This window comes from Pseudochaenichthys georgianus, chromosome 8 (genome assembly GCF_902827115.2).
Source record: "Pseudochaenichthys georgianus chromosome 8, fPseGeo1.2, whole genome shotgun sequence".
NCBI classification, from domain to species: domain Eukaryota; kingdom Metazoa; phylum Chordata; class Actinopteri; order Perciformes; family Channichthyidae; genus Pseudochaenichthys; species Pseudochaenichthys georgianus.
The window spans coordinates 13,057,352-13,076,867 of NC_047510.2; the positions used below are offsets into that span (position 1 = coordinate 13,057,352).

General features: G+C 40.5%; 2 long non-coding RNA genes across 2 annotated transcripts; one reads left to right on the top strand and one right to left on the bottom strand.

Moving 5' to 3' along the window:
- The first annotated feature begins 490 nt into the window (after positions 1–490).
- On the top strand, positions 491–2,768 carry LOC117450812 (uncharacterized). The gene is made up of 3 exons (XR_004552600.1): positions 491–614; positions 2,497–2,599; positions 2,695–2,768. It is a non-coding gene; the product is annotated as an uncharacterized lncRNA (long non-coding RNA).
- A 3,829-nt stretch (positions 2,769–6,597) lies between these two features.
- LOC139434313 (uncharacterized) lies at positions 6,598–13,585 on the bottom strand. The gene is made up of 3 exons (XR_011643673.1): positions 13,245–13,585; positions 8,153–8,306; positions 6,598–6,993 (listed from the first exon to the last, which is right to left on the bottom strand). It is a non-coding gene; the product is annotated as an uncharacterized lncRNA (long non-coding RNA).
- Between the last annotated feature and the right edge of the window lie 5,931 nt (positions 13,586–19,516).

Below are 19,516 nucleotides of genomic sequence, written 5' to 3' on the forward strand. Positions count from 1 at the left end.
AGGGCCAGCATCTTTTTGCAATTGTTATCAATAAGGATCGAGTACATGCTATCCATCCTATTTCCGCGCTTCAAGTTAAAAAATATTTCAACTTTTCAGAGAAACACTGGTGAGGTCACTGTAAAAATTAGAAGAGATAGAAGCTTATTTTTTGGCAATATCTTTCGAGGGAAACTATAAAAACAAATCAATTTGAGAGCCAGAATCGTCCGGTTGGTCTTCATGGTGAAAAAACATTAAAAAAATATATGTAAGTACTAAGTAGTTGATTTGACGCTGAGAATATATACAGTAGATGCTATGTGGACACAGGGCCTTGGATTGCTAGGCAACCGTTTGGGTCCATAGCTACTTCCTGTGAGCTGATATAACTCACAACTATAATAGGAAATAAATTGGGACACATTTAGAAGGTTCATGTATATAACTGAAAGGGTATATTTCTGTACTCTGCTTATATTATTACACACAGTATCTTCATATGTGCACTCCAGCCAGGTATCATAGAGAGCCTCCTATTGGCCACCCACCAGCGTCCCTGGCTCTGGGGGGTGTATGTCTTCACTGTTGGACTTCCAGCCGTTCTCTTCGTCAGCTTCATGTGGCCTGACAAGGTAAAATACACTTTTTTATTCACATGTGTGTGTAGATTTGTGTGCCTAATTGTCCAATACTGAATGTGTCAGATTATGACGCTTCAAGTACCCCTTTAGCATCTATTTTGGACATGTAAGGGCAACCTCGAGGGGTGTTACAGAAATGTAATTATGACGGTGTGACGAGTCCGACTCTTTTTAAAGTAATGGTTCCTTTGAGTTGATACTTGTCAAATTTTCATTTCATTTCAAACCTTTATTTATACAGATAAAATCCCATTGAGATCATTGATCTCTTTTCCAAGGGAGACCTGCTCAAGTAGTTCCACATGAAACATAAAAACATAAACAGAACAACAAAAGGACATCATCCAGCATCATTTACATAATTATCCACATAAACAGGTACCAATAGCTTCTGATTGACTAGCATCCAACCGAGCTTTAAAAACATTTAGTGGCACCAGATTGTTCAGTTTCCATTTAATTTGCAGACTATTCCAAGACAGAGGAGCTGCGCATCTAAAAGCTGTCTTCCCTAAGACAGTCCTAGCAGTTGGCACATTTAATAAAACCACAGCATTCGATCTCAGGCAGTAGCCACTTACAATTCTCCGTGAGATCAGGGAGCAGATATAAGATGGAAGTTTCCCTAGCATGGCTTTGTATATAAAAATGTACCAGTGACTGAGCCTCCGTGCAGTTAGTGAAAGCAAACCAGCCCTTGCATACAGGGTACAGTGATGGGTTCATGCTTTACAGTTTGTCACAAATCTCAGAGCACTGTGATACGCAGCAAATAATGGAACCTTTTGAGTTTTGCTGCTTCTTGCATAATATGACGTTAGTTTCTCTGTGACTCCGTTATGGTACATGCCAATTGAAATGCTAGGGCTGACAATCTCATAAAACTTCCCTTCGAGGCATTACCAGCCATCATTTATACTTAACATAAATAAAGATAGAAGGTACATACCGGACAGTAAAAAGGGTTATCCGAAAAATGTGTTTGGTCATTTTTGTACATCAGGTCCTAGTGATTGAAGGGTCAAACAAACCACAGGACAGTTCATTTTGACTAATCATCAGGATCTTAGTTTTGGATTCCTATTTTGAAATGTATTTTGTCCTTTTGAATTGTGTCTTGTTTTACTTCCTGTCTGTGTTTTCCCTCCTGTTTGATTGTCCAATTATTTTTCACCTGCTTCCGCTTGTGTTTTCGATGTCTTGTCTTGGTGATTAGTCTTGGGTGTATTTATCTTCCCAAGTGCTCTCTGTCAGTTCGTCTTCATTGTGTCCTCCGTTTGGTCCTTTGTTTCTTGTCTGTTTTATTCAGAATGTCCCTCGTCTTCACTCCTGGGTCCTCCAAGTCTTCCCTGTTTGTTCCTCTTTTTGGTTGCCACTTTTCCTTTTGTTTGAGTCTGCCTACTCCTCCAGGTTTTTAATAAAGCTGTCTTTTCGTTTATTCTTTGATAACCGCCCTCTTTACTCTGCATTTGGGTCCTTGTTCCCTTCCCCTGTGACCCTCATTTTAAGAAAGACACGTAAGTGAACTAATGCTACGTATGTAACCTAAATATTTGTAATTGAATGTAGGTAGCTGTATTGCTTAAAATGTGTGTTTGCTACCTTTTGTGAACCTAACCTAAGTTTGAATAACAAATCATCAACCACATATTGAAAAATAACGTTGAAATACGGCACTAAAGAGGTACCCAGTGCTTTAAGAATTAACAACAAAGGGTTGTGATCAAGCGTACGTATGTGAAGATTTTGGAGTGACAACATGATGAACGTCCTGCAAAATAACTTTATAATGTGTTTGAGTGTGATTTGGTCCTCCAGAGAAAAAGTGCAGCTACTTTATAAGAAGCTACATCATGTTTTTGTTTGCATGTAGAGATTTGGACCACCAGATCAAGAGTACTACTATAAGAAGTCTGATGACACTCAACCAGATGATCCTGAGTTCTCAAAGCAGACAGACGCAGTGGATATCAAAGGTAATGTCTTATTATTGGATTATTTCAAGTACCACAGGTATTTTTACTCCAGGAGGGGGAAGTTTTAGTAGTAATGTCTTCTGCTTTCTGTGTAGGAACGGCTGACAGAGCTAGAGGAAGAAGGAGAGATACTCATGGTAACACGACGAAGGGTGACCTAGACCTAAAGGTGAGATTCAACAGACAATAAGAAGGTGATAATGAGTGAAAAAGTAATTTTTAATGTTATTTGTAAAGGTGCAGAAGCCTATTTCAAAGATATCTCAAATAATGTATGCACTGTAATTTCCCAACGTAAACATAACAGTCTGCAATGAAATGGTTGTCTCCCGTGTGCTCCATTTCCTCCATGGCGCACCGGTAACTTTCTCAACCAAAAAAAGAAAAAAGTATTATCCCGTACTTTCATGATACACACACGTTTTGTTTAGCATAATCTCCACATATCAACACCACTTAAGCTTAAATGCAATCACCAGAAGTAAAAAGCTAAGGCTATAAAGAAACTACATGACGTTTGCATGGCAACTGTTATCTGTGTGTGATTATTCTAGCGTCCAGGACAGAAGTTTAAAAAGGAGACTAAATGGAGTCTCTGAGAAGGTTCAAATTGGTACTTTAATTAATGAAAAGCGTGGTAATGTCACAAACAGGATATTGTCCGAACAGAAATACAGCTGTGATCTCTGGCTCTCCTCAGGGATGAAAAAAGGCCGTCCCCTCAGGTCGTGCTGTTTATATATCCTCTGCTGGCTCCTCCCTGCAGGCCGACTCACCACATTTCAATGTCCGTTGTTACGCATATCAGAGGATAAAAACATTGTACATTCAATATATATCTAAACACGCCTTTTCTCTTCCTTAACTCTTTCATGACTTTTCATTTAACACATTCTAAACGCTGTAATCAATACTCCTAAAAATACAGGAAATACTTCACAGCAGTTTGGTTTCTGGTCGGTCCGAATGTTGTCACATGCTACCCACATCTGTAAACAATAACGTACTCAAATAAACTGTACCTTATCCAACAATAATAATATCTCGACGTCTATAGTTGTAGTGTTGAAATCAGTAGGTTTCGCTGTGCAACATCATATCATAACGGTGCTAAATTCACCTCTATAGTAAATGGTATATTAACCTCATGCTAACGGGGATGAAGGATTTTCAGAATAAAAGCTTAACAACTGGTTGTGCACAAGAACTTCTGGTTTTTCAGTATAAAACAGCATTTAAACTGACTGTATGTTTATGGTGCACTATGCTCTCAAAACATTGATTTACATTTCTAACAGTCCCTCCTTACACACCTAAAAGGTGTGTATAATACTGAAATCAATGAGTTCTTCATCTGAACTCTGCATAGTACATAACTCATATCAAAAACCAGGGCCGGCCCTCGGCATAGGCAGTATAGGCGAATGCTAAGGGTGCATCAACCCATAGGGGGCGCCGGGAAAAAAAAAAGTTAGAAATTAAAAAAAAAAAAAAAAAATTCATAACACAATTTCCCGATTTTGGATCAACAAAGTACATCTTATTATCTTATACTAACAGAACTACGTATATATTGCGTACAGCGCCCATAAACTATGGCACCCCCCCCCCAAATCAAGTTGAACTGCCCCAGTCCCAGTAAAAACCAGAGGTTTATGTGAAATTGTTCTTTTTTTGAAATAATGGTTTTAGTGTGCAATTATAGGTTTTAATTTTGTATTTGTATTCATTTAAAATAAATTAAACTCCCAAAAAACGTACACAGCTTCTGTGTGCTTTTATTAACATTGGAATTTACTGTGTAAGCGGCCGCGGGGGGAGAGCTTTAGAGAGCTCTCTCCTGAAAGACTGAGAGGCTCTGATAACCTCAGCTCAGTGAGGTAAAGGCACACCTTTATATGATCATTATAGTTATAAAAAATAAGAGAATAGGTGAAAAACAGGTATAAAATACTGACAGTACAAACAAGTTGTTATTAATCAACAAGAATACAGTTTGAAAGGGGAGTGATTTGTAAAATATCCATAAAGAAAAAGAAAATCTGCTTACAGTTCTGTTTCATATGGGTGTTGAGAGATGTATCCAAAGATCTCCTAATGTTGCTCTCAAAGTGCACCAGATTGATGCTTTTAACTTCAATATAAAAAAAAAAAGTCTTCCCAGGGGTGCATGCCCCCGGACCCCCCTAGAGGAGGTGAGGTCCCCCCCACTTAAATCATGTTCACATGGATAGGAAACTAAATACAGTTGCACACATCTTGTGTCAATATCTTTCTGTGTTGGTGGTCATGCCACAACCGTGCACGCGTGAATCATAGTGAGTGTCTGCATTTCGGGGGGGGGGGGGGCAAGCTAAAATCTTGCCTAGGGCGGCAAATTGGTCAGGGCCGGCCATGTCAAAAACATACAATAAAATGGAATGGTTTTAATATCAACCTTAGAAAAATACAAAAATACTTTGACTGTTCAAACATAAAAGTTTTCCCTTGTGCATAACTTCTAGTGTTAACATTCAATATGGTTCTTCAAAATAGCAGCAATGGTTTGGTATCAGAACATTTCTTCCTCCCTCCTTTCACAGAAACCGTTCTCATACCACGCTCAGTGTTAAGGCACTTGTTTTTACAAAGTGAAAAGAAACGAACCATTTTAGAATAGTAATGATTCTAAAATATGGGATCCATCATTTTAGAACAGTATGGCTAATAAAGAATAAAATAAAATATCTTGTACCAGTTTAATGTAATAATAAAAAATAAAAATACACCATCTTGGAATAGTATAGGTAAATTGAAATGGATTCACTCCATTTTAGCATTTTAGTTTGTTCACTTCTTCACATGATTTCATCATTTAAAGAATCACATCGGCTGGACATTCATTGAATAATCTCATCTCTGAACATCCATATATTAACACATTCAAACTAACTCATCATCATTTTCCTCAACATCTGTATATGGGGGTGGATCATCCGGTTCTACTAACATTTGTAACTGTCTCCTCATGAGAAATGTATCCTCCCTCCTTTCATACCATTTAAGGTATGAAAGTAATATGTTCTCTAGAAGAGGCCGTCGTGATCAATCAATGCAGTGATAAGGTCCCTGAAATGGTGTGAAAACCGGTGGAATATCACTAACGCATTATACTAATTTATTTTCAATTCTGGTCCACTTAAATAACCATGCTAACCCCTTTAACAGTGTGTGGAACCTTGGGTGCCCGAGCATGTGATAATTACTCCCTCCTTTAACAAGGACTTTCAATTCAGGAATTTTCACTCATGGCAGATATGTTTCTCCTTTTAAATAACATCTCTAAATGTTAGGTCATCACTGATTAATGGATGAGCATTAGGAGGTGGTGGCACTTGCCTTTTAAAACTCATACTCTGGTGCCGTGCGCTCCCTCTGAAGCTGCAAGTAAGATTTAAAACATCTGCAGGGTGGGTTGAGCGACCCCTTCTCCCTGAACGATATTTGTTGTCGAAAATATGCACCATTAAAATGAGTGATCCAAGGCCCCGCATGTATTACTCCCAATTATACTAGTTTTTCAAAATTAAAATTTGCAATTGCTCTTTGCCCAGTGTCTTTTTAAAACTCTACATCTTGGACGACAAACAAATGTTGTTTCCACCTTATCAGTTCTCCTGAGGTAATATCCATGCTACAATGGAGACATCAATACTCTAGATTGGAATACCTTCTTTGGCTTGGTTCTAGCTCTACCTTTAACATTTTCCATTCAAATAAAGATTTGCCTGCTATCTATATTGTAACAAATCTCTAAAAGAATAATTTGTTTATATGATGAAAAGATTGAATAATATGTTCTACCCTCAGTGTGTTTTTAGGATTATTTTCTAATAAGTGTGTTTATGTGTAAACTCACTCACTCCCATGTTCCTTCTCTCCCCCTCTGGTTGTCAAGCCACGACCCCCTCAGGTTCTGCTGGCCCATGCCAACTCCTCCGTCCTGTCCTCTCCTCCGTCCTGCCTTCTCAGTCCATCCACTCTTGGATCCTTCCGCTGTAACTCTTTCCAGTGGCCCAACTGCTTTGCATTTCATCTCCTCCTTTTTAGTCTCTACGCTGTTGCATGGAGGGCGTATTCCGCTCTCATGTCCCACACTCTGCTCTTGTGCCAAATCTCGTGGCTCAGTTTGGAACTTCGTGTCCTGATTTAGGGACCGATGAGTTTGCCTCTTTGTCAGCATGCTGGTTTGGTTCTGGATGCCTCAAGTGGAGCTGGTTCTGGATGCCTCAGGTGGAGCTGGTTCTGGATGCCTCAGGTCGTTGTTGGTTCAGCTCGGGTTCTCTGTCTGTTCGATGGAGGAGGAGGAGTCTCCTGTGGTGAGGTCATTTGTCTGAAGATGGGGTCGTAGCAGTCTGACAGGCAGAGAGAGAGAGAGATCTCAGGACGCATTACCTATATCTTACTATCTGTCTTAGATGTTAAATGTCATCTAAACTCAATTAATGTCTACTAATGGTTGTGCCATATCCCTAAACATTGTTTCCACCCACTGTAACATGGCTACTCCAAATAACTCTTTCAGGAAACCATTTTCTTCTATAAATTAAAAATACCTACATGTTTCAAGCTCCACATATTTCACACACTATAAAAGAACGTCCCCATATTTTCTCTATTACTTTAAATCTCACTGTTATTTAGAACATAAGTAACTTTTGTGACTGGACATATCTGCAATGTCGCCACAATCTGCTGCTGGGGAGTTAGTACGTACAAAGCTGTACTTGTGGGTTAGTAGCCTGTTTCTACTGTAATCATTTTCAATAATTGTGCTCAGGTCACCGGTCGGTTGTCCATAAACTTAACAGGGGTGTTTCTGGTACAGACTAAAACATGGATCCAGTGTATTTGGAGATTCCCCTAATCTGTAAATTCCCATCACTTACATATTCCAATCACTTAAACCCATCTCATCATTTGATACAAGAACTGCATATATGGGGGGGTGAATCATCTTGATTGTAACCGCCTCACCTTTGGGACCGAGTATTTCTAACTCCTCCTCTTGTGGCTCAGCTGATCTTTTGGCTCTGGGGATAAGTGAAACTCTCTGAAACACAGCTGGAGTTTTGTTAGTGATGTGGGCATTCTCTATGAACTAATGGATCCATGTCTTACTTGATATTGTACTCCCCATCCAACCAAAAAGGTGCCAAGTGTAATGAGCACAATCAACAATGCTATTCTAACTCTTATCCCTAGGGGACCCCACAACTGGTTTGGCTTTGTTCTTGACATCATCTCTATTTTCTCCCTGGTTGTGTCAGTTACAGAATTTAAATAATGAGTACTATAATAACGTATACGAAAATTGGACTCTTTTTCAGATGTACAATCTATAAAAATCTATAGACAATTTGTCTGTTGAGCTGTTTCTATCTTTATCTTATTTCTATTTATTGTTTTGGTCCAGCTCTGCCAAATCAGTCCTAACTCCCAATAATGTTCTGGAAGTTGCCGGTGAAGGGTGACAATGTGTGAGGTGGTGTCAATTTGCTCCTTTTTCTTTACCTTTAAACCAGAGCGCGTGTGAAGTTCATTACAACTTCTCACTGTTCCGTCCACCGGGATCAGCTCACTTTGTGAACTTTCACCCTCACCCAATCACCTGGCCGAACAGGAGTCTCTTCTGGAGTCTCGTCTGGTATCTCTGTAGCTTTCCAGCCTGTGTAGACAAAACTTGGATAATATTACTCAGAGTTCTGACATATTCATCACTTCTATTCATCTAATATCTTAAAACTGGACCACTCCCTCCTTGGAGGAGGTCCAGGCTTCGGCATACCTTTTGTCGTTTTGAGACCTATTATTAAATACATGTTATTATTCATTAACTACAACATCACTGAAATCAACATATCTGTATAATCATGACACTCCCTCCTTTGAGCATAACATGCTCAATCAATCTTGCAATGATTACCCTATTCTGAACAGGACACGTAAAACCCATAACGTTGCACAAAATAAATATAACTTCTCCGTGTAGCCATAAGGCGTACAAAAAATATCGTATGATGTATGGCTTTCTGATGGTATAAAAACATTCACTCAAATTTCCCATTAGCACAACAAATTGTTTACTTGTTTCAGGAATGGCTTTTGTCCTGGTATTATGCATCATTGTTGCTGCGAAAAACAATACCCCTGGTGTCGCTAATGCGTCTCAATAATTCTAGGATTAGAGGATACTGCTGAACAAACATAAGATAAAATAATATTTCTCCAAACTAGAGGGAAAATACAAACTATTCTCACAGAGGGTGACATGCATGGAGGGCTGGTGCCCCTCACTCAAAATGAGATATTGCCTTACGCACTACATTATAAATCAGTAAAGTCACTCAAGAATATTCTAGATTCTTGAAACTGTTGTAAAAACCCTACAACTTCTTCATCCAAGCTCTCAATCAGTGTTATGTTATTTAATCTGCAGCTCATTGCCTTAAAACAGATACTTCAGACCGATTATAAAATTGTGTTTATGAGAAAAAATGTAATCCGACTCCAAAAATCACATAATTATTTGACTAAAAAACTACACTTCCACTAACAGTAAATGAAGTTCCCCTTTAAACACAGCCCCGGTCTTCTGACGGGGTCTATCTATGTACTGGCTGGAAATGTTGGGCCAGTCTCTGTCGCTCTGTCACTGTTCTCCCGCCAACAGTCACTCTCTAGTTCTGCTGGGTTCTGGTTGACTTCTTCACTGGTTTGAGACAAGCGACCCTATCGGACACCTCCCTTTGTAGCCAGACTTCACCACAGCAGAATCGAGTTTCTGTTTTTAGGTCTCAACAGCTCCACGTCTGGTGTATCGCCGCCCCTTGAACTGCAGTCGGTGTAAACAGGAGGTAAGGATCCTCCGTCTTGGGCGAGTACTAGGTTTCCGTCTTCATATTTTTGGGTGGAAACCTGTCGTCTTGACCTCACTAGCTGTGTGGACACAATAGTTTTCTGTGTAGGGGAACAACATCACTCGTAATCTCTTTCCTTCTCATAATTACAAAAATAGTCTGCTAAATGTTCTACTATGTTTTATGCTTTATGTGTAAATGCAATATGCTACTCACTGTCATGTTTTACATTAAACCTCTCCCTCCTGTGGTGACAGATATGGCTCAATGTAGCTGGATTTCAAAATACCCTTGTGCTGAAGATGCATCACCTGGTGGTCTGGTCCTCTGAGCTTCCTCATTGTTGTGGTTGATACCAGGGTGTCAGTGGCATTTGGGTCATGTTTGGCACCCCTGTTCGTCTTTGACATCTCTGGGACCCCCTGCCTCCGTCGTAAACCTCCCCGGGGTATCTGCATGGAGGGCCGTTGTTTGGTGCAATGTTCTGCGGACACTCTCTGGACCAATGTGTCAGCTGACCACATTTGTAGCAGCCTTCATCTGTTCTTCGTCTTGATCGTGGCTTTCCTCCTCTGCCACTTTGTCTTCCTCGGAATTGTTGATTCTGCACCTGAATCTCTGGCACCTCCCGAGCTTGAATTGTTGGAGGTGTCTGACCTGCCTTCTCTGGTTCTATGGCCATCCCTGATGTAGCTGCCATTTGCCTTGCCGCTTTCTTGTTTTTAATAGCTTCGGTATCTTTCTCAGCTATTTGCATCTTCAAGAGTCTCAGTTGTAGTGCTTCCATTTCTGTCTTTTGTGTTTGTCTTTCTTCTGTGATTTCTTCTAATCGTATGTTCTCTTCTATCAGGTGTTTTGATTGACTGGTTAGCACTCTTACTTCATACTCCAATTCTTTGAGATGTTTGTTCATGGAGACTCCATCCAACTGCAAGACTTCTCCTATAGAACCAACATTCGGGGAGGGAGGAGGGACTTCGGCCAGGCTTAGATACAGCTTCGGAGTTTGGATAACTGGAGCCTCTTTGGTTTTTTCTGCTATGTCTTCCCTCACTGGCAGGTCTGCTACTCGGACCACATTTATGCTGTGTGCCAATAGGCTGGCATATTCCAGATGGAGTATCAGACTTGTAACTCTTATAAATCTTTCTTCAGCTTCTCTCCATATAGTTAGCTGTTGTAGGCATTGTTCGTGCTCATAGTCGAGTACTGCTCTTCTATGGGCTTTTGTTGGTCCAGGTTGATCATCTGCTGGAACCAGTCCTCTTGTTTGCCACTGTTCCAACAGTTTCTCTATTTGGTTCCATGTCTTCTGTCTTTTAATTGGAAAGGTTGTAGCATCTGATCTGATTTTTACCCTTTCCTTGATATCTGCAGTTGAGCCTGGCTCTGCGTTTGGTCTCAACTTAGTCTCTCTTGGCGACATGTTCTCTAACTATTCGAATGATCAAAGATTGAAGCACTAGTCCTCTGACTAGTACCTTTGTATTCCTTCAAAATATCCTACATCAGAATTGTTAAATCTGTTTATTTTATAGTTTTTTTTTAAAATGTTAATTAAAAGATAAAAATTATGCAAATTTTAAAATCTGAAATGCTAAAAATAAAAATTGTACAGTGTATGGTTTTGACTATGAAATATGAAAATTAGAAATCTGGTGAAAATCTTCCACTTTCCGAAGTGTTTGGAATTATGTAAATGTCATAACTTGTGTTAGCTTCAATACATTTGTTTGCTTATTTGAAAGAGTATTATATAAAGTGTTTTATCTTATAATTAGAAACCACTTGCAATTCTATCTCGGCGATGAAGCATGTGTGTATTTATAACACTTAGAATTAGACTTCAAAATGCTATTAGCCGAGTTCACACTGTGGTACTTTTCCCACAAAGGTTCATGCGAACTTAGTTCATGGTCGCGTTCACACCAAAAAGAGCCGGTACTAAAAGTAGTTCATGCGAACCTTTTTACCCCCGGCCCTGCGAGAGAGCAGGGACTTTCGAGCGGCTCTTTTTTGAGAAAAGAGCTATATTCCTGATTGGCTGGGCGAATTGCAAACCACGCCCCGTAAAACTCCCAAAAAGTTTTGTGAAGCCGCCATTTTATTATCCTCGCATTAGCATTAGCATTAGTCCAGCGCAGAAACGCAGAGAGACTAACTTATGACAACACAAAATAAAACATGGGAGCGGTGGAGATGAGGAGGTGTCGGCGTTCTGGCGATTTACTCGGAAGGCTTCCGTAGAAGCTGCTGGGAGTCCCAGCAGCTTCTACTGAAGCCAGTCCCCAACTCCGGGGACTTCCGGCCGGGGACTTTGGGCGGCAGTATACGCCGTGAAGTGGTTTGCGGCCTGCCAGTAAACCCAAAGCAGAAGAAGAAGAAGTGACGTCAGCGGCTTCATTTGCCTAATCCACCCCCAGGGACTTTTTCTGGTGTGAACGCGATCTGTACTTAGTTCATGCGAACTAAAGAGTTCGCATGAACTAAGTTCGCATGAACCTTTGTGGGAAAAGTACCGCAGTGTGAACGCGGCTTTTGAGTGTTTCCTCTATGTAATAATTCTGTACTACCAGCAGAGTGCGTTATTGTAATTTCCAGCTTAATCCACTAGGGATTACTGTTGCAGAACTAACCTGTATTTAAGAAAAGCTTATTTTCCTTCCAATGGAAAGAGAATTACACTAGGGAAGAGTATTACACTATGGTAAAACAACACAGCACATAATCGCCAAAACACTTTTGCAAACTGGAATATTTCAAAAAACGTCAATTCAAGCAGAAAAGAAACTTCCAATATCAGATCCCTATGAATGCCAAACTTCCCACGGTAAAATAACCTGTCTATTTTATAATTCCAACTTTGCAAAGAAATATGATTTGTCCTTCTCAAGAAGGAGTAGGACTGGGTAAAAACAAACAGTCTCACTTCTTCAATTAGCATTTCACGAAATGGCGACTGCCGTGTGGTTCATTGTAAACATGCTGGCAAAACAAGATGGCAACTTTTCCAACCTTTGACCTGAAGAACAAAGGGAGGACCTCGTGGCTCTCACAGCGGAGTTTTTTTAAAATTCAACACAAAACAACACTGCAGTTTAAAATAACATTTATATTTAATGTACAATTTATAAATGGGCCTCATACCCTTACGTCACAGCTCTCAACCCATGCCCGTAATTTTTTGACTTTAAGAGCCAGTATGGTTATCTCCTGTTTAAACACGCTATAATGGGACAAAGTAAGACGCAAATCAAACATAATCAGCAGAATATCGTCTAACTAACGCACGAATGTCGCACTTCTCATCGTAATCCACACGGAATGTCTGTTTGAAAACAGGAAAACAACCACTGAAAGTTTCAAAATGTTCAGGCCTTTTCTTCGAAAAGGACTTTTTTATAAGAAAGCCTCACACTGTAATTAAAACACTCACTCAACTGTGTTCTTGTTTAAATAGCCTCATACCATTCACGTTAACTTAAAACGTAACAAGAAACGCAATTTGAAATGATTGCCAAATCACACAAAGGACTTTTAAAAAGAAAACAAACACTCACTCCAATAATCTCAGCTTCCACTGTGATTTTGTTCTTTTGTTTAAATAGCCACACACCATTCACGTTAACTTAAAACGTAACAAAGAACACTATATTGGAGCGATTAGCCTCTTGCCGACATGTAATAACAGACAAATGAATAGCATGTAGGGTTAGATATAAGAAAAATAAGTAAATTGAACTCACCCTGCTTGTGACAAAGCAACGCCTCGTGTTATATGATTGTTGTCGTTATAAATTTGGTTGTTTTAACATTAATTGCCCAGCTATTTTCAGGAACCGGAAGCAGCAGTCCAACACACAGTCCTAAGATTGTCCTGCATAAACTATTGAAGAAATTGACTCAACAGGTTTCTTCTAACCGATTGTTTGAGATCTCTTGTGTGTCGGACGATTGCCAGCGGGTCCGGGCCACAGCCGGCTGTATAGTCTCTCCCGGTCCACTAGAATCACGTCAGCTGGTCCCAATTGTTATCTGTGTGTGATTATTCTAGCATCCAGGACAGAAGTTTAAAAAGGAGACTAAATGGAGTCTCTGAGAAGGTTAAAATTGGTACTTTAATTAATGAAAAGCGTGGTAATGTCACAAACAGGATATTGTCCGAACAGAAATACAGCTGTGATCTCTGGCTCTCCTCAGGGATGAAAAGAGGCCGTCCCCTCAGGTCGTGCTGTTTATATATCCTCTGCTGGCTCCTCCCTGCAGGCTGGCTCTCCACATTTCAATGTCCGTTGTTACGCATATCAGAGGATAAAAACATTGTACATTCAATATATATCTAAACCCGCCTTTTCTCTTCCTTAACTCTTTCATGACTTTTCATTTAACACATTCTAAACGCTGTAATCAATACTCCTAAAAATACAGGAAATACTTCACAGCAGTTTGGTTTCTGGTCGGTCCGAATGTTGTCACATGCTACCCACATCTGTAAACAATAACGTACTCAAATAAACTGTACCTTATCCAACAATAATAATATCTCGACGTCTATAGTTGTACTGTTGAAATCAGTAGGTTTCGCTGTGCAACATCATATCATAATGGTGCTAAATTCACCTCTATAGTAAATGGTATATTAGCCTCATGCTAACGGAGATGAAGGATTTTCAGAATAAAAGCTTAACAACTGGTTGTGCACAGAGCTATTTAATAGAAGAGTTACGACACCGGAAGTCCAAAAACGGTTATCGTCACGTGGTTCATGTAGACGAGGGATCGTTCCCCGGAAGTTCATGGCGGGCAATGTGAATGCATTGATAACAGGAGATAGAACTACGATTTTTGGTAATTATTAGTGAATAAAGGTTTTGATTTGCAATATTTATACAACAAATCGATATGTGTATGTATTTACATCAATATGTTTTCAAAAATAAAATCGAATTTGCTAATATTAAGTGATAATATTAGGATTAGTGTGAACAACTAGTTTACATGTTACTAACAGTGCCTTGGTTAAAGAGCCTGTTGCTGTTTATTTATAGCTTTGAATTCTTTAAAACCAATATTATCTTCTTAAACTTGTATGGTAGTCAGGAGCATCACTTTATAATGTTTATTGATACATTTAGAGGGAGGGGATCTAAAGTAATGCTTTAAAATTCAGATTGGATTCATTTCTACCATTTTCTTAAATTCATGGTAGTTTCAGTAATCCCCTGGTAATTGAGGACACAAGTTATCTAAATGACTAATGTTGTCTTTATGGCTTTCAGAAAGGACAGGAGACCGACAGGATATGATGATGATGATGATGTTAAATGTGTTGCTTTAGGAACATCCATTGCAAATACATGGAATTCAATAAACATAGAAGAGCATATCATGCAGTTTGTCGGTGCCTTTTCCTCCGTGTTGTCCTGGTTTGCCTCCTAGTCGCCACCATGGTTTGCTGTGCTGCCTCCTAGTCGCCACCATGGTTTGATGTGCTGCCTGGGGATGCTCAAATCGCTCAGAGAAAGGAGTACGAATGTACGGCTTCCCCACTGACACAGAGCGGAGGAAAAAATGGCTGGCTCAAGTCAGCAGGAGCAATTTCACGACCAACAGCAACAAAATATGTGATTTATATACAAACACTGCATTTGCACTTTTTCACAAAACGAAAACCACACCATTGGGAGAGCTTAATGTTTTGTTTAATACAAAAAAACAGGGAAAGGCTTGAAAAACACTGAGAGTTGAGACTCAGGGTGCAGGATGAGGGTCTCAGTGCAGGTATTCAGGCTCCATTGAATCCCCCTCTGGTTCTTGTGCTGAGAGAGGGAGCAACAGACAGGAGAAAGGGTTATACACACCTATATAGCACACCTATTGCCTTGGGGAGATAACGTGTTTACTTATATAAAACAGTAGTATTAAACGTACCTTGTGTTTTCACTCTCACTTAAGTCCCTCTCCCTTTGCCATCAATCCAGAATCAGCTGGGCTGCAACATTATACAGACGGGTAATAATCAACAGAATCACAAGGACACAATATGGCTCTGCTAAAAACACTCACTCTTACACGCACCAAAGTTATATTTATCTAATATTTAACTCCCTCCACCCCCACATACAATCCCGTTTAGAAGCCCCTCTTCTCTAATTCAACATGTTGGACGAAATGACATTAAGAGAACAGAATTTACAATTAAAAGGCTGTTCAACGTGTGTTGCTAACTTGCTTCGGTAATTTAATCTTGTGTAGGATCATTGATAAATGCAATCTGAGGAAAGCACCACCGCTACATAAGAGGAGGCTCGGCAATCACATCTTTGTCAAGTCATATTGAAATTTGTGAAAGATATGTCCTAGGAGTAAAGAAAGAAGAAAGAAAGTAGAGAAAGAAGACATAATCTCCAGCAAGTCTGCAGACTATCGAGTATTGGACTTTATTGGAGAAGGAGCATTTGGCAAGGTTGCCAAATGTGTCAACCTAAAAACCTCAGAGATTATAGCCATTAAGATTCACAAAGACAGTGAAGATCAAGTTGAAGAAGTGAGAATGCTAGAAATCATCAGGAAACTTGACCCAGAGAAGAACAACCTGATAAGATGTATTGACAATTTCTTTTTCCGAGACGTTTCTTGCCTCGCATTTGAGATGTTGGATCAGAGCCTTTATGACTTTATGATAAACAGACAGAAAGCATATTGTAAGGATTTGCAGTACTCCATTCCTTCTGCTTCCCTTTTTGTTTGTTGTCTGTCTGTCTGTGTTTGTCTCCCGGGCTGGGCGTGGTTGACCTACTTCTGGTTCCTGCCAATTCATCTCCGCAGCTGCTTCTCATTCATCCTGATCATCTACTCATCCACACCTGCTTATTAACCCGGTCTCCTCATCCAGTCTCCACCAGTTCGTCGTCAAGATTACACTGGTAAACGTATTGCTTTCTAGCTTAGCCTGACACAACTCTGGAATAAGTTTTTGTCTTACCTGTTTGTCTCTCTATCCAGAAACCCATCATCACCTCCTCCGCTAGCCACGTCCAGCCACTTCCTCGTCGGATTCATCCGCTCTCCACGCTACCCGCTCCAGCCTACTCGCTCCCCTCGCTCTGAAACCCCTGCTCGCCACACTCCTGTCTGGTAGGACAAACACTAACCCTTACTCCAACCTACTCGCTCTCGGGAGCGTACAGACTCAGGCTCAAGCCACCTCTCATCTGCCTGGCGATATCCCCAGCTCACTCCGGAGCCTCGGCTGAGGATCTCCATTCCCTAGTTTTTGAATCCCCTTTCCTGGACTATATTACTCAGTTAATATCCCCTGTCACGATACAAGAATAAACCTTTTGCTACAAACTCCTGTTTTTCTGTCCGTGTTTGTATTGTGGGTTCAGTCCTGAAAAGCGATCACGGAGCTTAACACATATAGGCTTAATGAAATCCGTCCAATGACACAGCAGCTACTTGTAGCATTCAAAGCCCTGAAGAGCATTGGCGTCATTCATTCAGACCTTAAACATGACAACATCATGCTTGTGAACCACCAGAATCAGCCCTTTAGGATTAAATTGATCGACTTTGGTGAGGCCATCCCAACATCTGAAGTAGAAATTGGAACAGAAATGCAACCTCTACCATACAGAGCTCCAGAGGTGAACTTGGGCCTCCCCATTTCTGAGGCCATAGACATGTGGTCAGTGGGATGTATTATTGCAGAGATGTATTTTGCTACTTGCCTCTTCCCTGACAGCTCAAAATACTGTAGTATGAAAGTCATTTGCCATATGATTGCTCAACCAGGAGACCACTTGCTAAATGCTGGGAAGTTCACCTCCAACTACTTCATTAGGGAACTGAAAAATAGTCCAGAGTGGAGATTTAAAACGCAAGAGGAGTACAAGGAAGGAACCGGTGTAGAGCCCGACAGTTCAGAGTGTGTTTTAGACCAGTATTCAAGTTTGGATGAAGCAATTGAGGATTACGCAGAGGAAAAGGGCAGAGTTGAGTTGAAAGACAGGATGGTCTTTGTACAACTGCTTAAAAGGTTACTTGACCTGGATGCTAACTCGCGAATCACACCCGAGCAAGCCCTGACTCACAGCTTTGTAACAATGGATCACCTGGAAGAGGACCTGGACTGCAGCCCTTATGTTGCAGATGCTGTTAGGTGGATGACCATCTGCAGACTGGACCATTCTGATTCATCGGATGTTGCAAACAATTCTGAAACATTTCAGGTAGAGAAAGAAGACATAATCTCCAGCAAGTCTGCAGACTATCAAGTATTGGACTTTATTGGAGAAGGAGGATTTGGCAAGGTTGCAAAATGTGTCAACCTAAAAACCTCAGAGATTATAGCCATTAAGATTCACAAAGACAGTGAAGATCAAGTTGAAGAAGTGAGAATGCTAGAAATCATCAGGAAACTTGACCCAGAGAAGAACAACCTGATAAGATTTATTGACAATTTCTTTTTCCGAGACGTTTCTTGCCTCGCATTTGAGATGTTGGATCAGAGCCTTTATGACTTTATGATAAACAGACAGAAAGCATATAGGCTTAATGAAATCCGTCCAATCACACAGCAGCTACTTGTAGCATTCAAAGCCCTGAAGAGCATTGGCGTCATTCATTCAGACCTTAAACATGACAACATCATGCTTGTGAACCACCAGAATCAGCCCTTTAGGATTAAATTGATCGACTTTGGTGAGGCCATCCCAACATCTGAAGTAGAAATTGGAACAGAAATGCAACCTCTACCATACAGAGCTCCAGAGGTGAACTTGGGCCTCCCCATTTCTGAGGCCATAGACATGTGGTCAGTGGGATGTATTATTGCAGAGATGTATTTTGCTACTTGCCTCTTCCCTGACAGCTCAAAATACTGTAGTATGAAAGTCATTTGCCATATGATTGCTCAACCAGGAGACCACTTGCTAAATGCTGGGAAGTTCACCTCCAACTACTTCATTAGGGAACTGAAAAATAGTCCAGAGTGGAGATTTAAAACGCAAGAGGAGTACAAGGAAGGAACCGGTGTCGAGCCCGACATTTCAGAGTGTGTTTTAGACCAGTATTCAAGTTTGGATGAAGCAATTGAGGATTACGCAGAGGAAAAGGGCAGAGTTGAGTTGAAAGACAGGATGGTCTTTGTACAACTGCTTAAAAGGTTACTTGACCTGGATGCTAACTCGCGAATCACACCCGAGCAAGCCCTGACTCACAGCTTTGTAACAATGGATCACCTGGAAGAGGACCTGGACTGCAGCCCTTATGTTGCAGATGCTGTTAGGTGGATGACCATCTGCAGACTGGACCATTCTGATTCATCGGATGTTGCAAACAATTCTGAAACATTTCAGGTAGAGAAAGAAGACATAATCTCCAGCAAGTCTGCAGACTATCAAGTATTGGACTTTATTGGAGAAGGAGGATTTGGCAAGGTTGCAAAATGTGTCAACCTAAAAACCTCAGAGATTATAGCCATTAAGATTCACAAAGACAGTGAAGATCAAGTTGAAGAAGTGAGAATGCTAGAAATCATCAGGAAACTTGACCCAGAGAAGAACAACCTGATAAGATTTATTGACAATTTCTTTTTCCGAGACGTTTCTTGCCTCGCATTTGAGATGTTGGATCAGAGCCTTTATGACTTTATGATAAACAGACAGAAAGCATATAGGCTTAATGAAATCCGTCCAATCACACAGCAGCTACTTGTAGCATTCAAAGCCCTGAAGAGCATTGGCGTCATTCATTCAGACCTTAAACATGACAACATCATGCTTGTGAACCACCAGAATCAGCCCTTTAGGATTAAATTGATCGACTTTGGTGAGGCCATCCCAACATCTGAAGTAGAAATTGGAACAGAAAAGCAACCTCTACCATACAGAGCTCCAGAGGTGAACTTGGGCCTCCCCATTTCTGAGGCCATAGACATGTGGTCACTGGGATGTATTATTGCAGAGATGTATTTTGCTACTTGCCTCTTCCCTGACAGCTCAAAATACTGTAG